Source organism: Marmota flaviventris, chromosome 17 (assembly GCF_047511675.1).
Source record: "Marmota flaviventris isolate mMarFla1 chromosome 17, mMarFla1.hap1, whole genome shotgun sequence".
Taxonomy (NCBI): domain Eukaryota; kingdom Metazoa; phylum Chordata; class Mammalia; order Rodentia; family Sciuridae; genus Marmota; species Marmota flaviventris.
Window position 1 is genome coordinate 69,280,549 of NC_092514.1, and position 1,415 is coordinate 69,281,963.

General features: G+C 41.6%; 1 pseudogene; it reads left to right on the forward strand.

Annotated features, from left to right (window-relative positions):
• The first annotated feature begins 416 nt into the window (after positions 1–416).
• On the forward strand, positions 417–634 carry LOC114081184 (U2 spliceosomal RNA; annotated as a pseudogene).
• Positions 635–1,415: the final 781 nt, after the last annotated feature.

Below are 1,415 nucleotides of genomic sequence, written 5' to 3' on the forward strand. Positions count from 1 at the left end.
GGTTTACTGGGACCCTGGTCACTTTTTCTCTCTATCTCTTTGCTTCCTGGCCACCATGAGGTGAGCAGCTTTGCACTAGCCTGCACTCTCCACCATGATGTTCTGCCTTACCCAGAAATGATGGGGCCAAGTGACATGTACTGAGATCTCTGGAACCGTGAGCTAACATAAATCCTTTCTCTTTTGAAGTTGTTTATCTCAGGCATTTGGTCACAGCAATGGAAAGCTGACTAACATAGGAACAGTCAAATCATGTCATAGAGACCCTGAAATTAGAAACTTGAAATGTCATGGGAAGCAACAGAGAAAGGGATAAAATCAGAGAAATTGGGTGCAAGTGTAGTCATGTGCCACCTAACAATGTTTTGGTTAATGACAGGCCACAAATAAAACAGTAGTTTCATAGAAGACCTCTTACCGCTTTTCAGCCTTTTGGCTAAGATCAAGTGTAGTATCATAGAAGACCTCATAGCCATCTTAATTTTTGTAAACTCACCCTAATGCTCACATAGCAGTGAAATCCCATAAGAGCTTATTTATTAGAACTTATTTATATTATTATATATCTGTTGTGCATGGACAGATATGTAAGATTTAGATAGATCTCACTATCATATCCTCTAATCACATGGCAGAGGCAAAGAGAGAAGATTCATTCTATGGAGAAAGAAATTAGTGTTCCATTGTGGAAACAGCTACAGCACACAGACAGTAACAGGCGCTAAACTGAAAGCTAGGAAATCAAAGGAAAATTGATTTGCTGGATGGTGAGAGTGTTAGTCCCTTTCTGGATTTGGATTTCAACTCTGACATACGCTATCCAGGAGTATCTAGGTACCAACACAGAGAATAGGCAGCTTGACTCTAAACACACACACACACACACACACACACACACATCCCAATTCATAATGCATCTATAGTTCAGAATTTCCCAGCACCTGAACAGATTTCTATCAGCCACTTCAAAATGAAACCCATCCATTGATAAAATCCCTTTCACAAATATTGGACTTCCAAACAGCTTCTTCATGATTCTTTCTTAAATATGAATGGAAAGCCAACTGCCATCAGAGACTAAAAGAAAGTTAAACACTATCTGTTAGTTTTCTCCCTTTCTAACAAAATACCTGCAAAAACTAATTTACAAAGGGCAAAGTTTGACCTTGCCTCATGGTTTCAGAGGTTTCAATCCATGGTTGATTGGTCCTGTTATGTTGGGCCTCTGGTCAGGCAGGTCATCGTGGTGGGAGCATGAGGTGCAGCTGAGCTGCTCACCCATCATGGCCAGGAAGCAGAGAAACAGAGCAGGGGCCAGGGTTCCAATAAACCCTTCAAGGGCACGTCCCCAATGACCTTACTTCTTTCTACTAGGTCCCACTTCCTAAGGCTGCATCACATCCAGGTAGCACCAC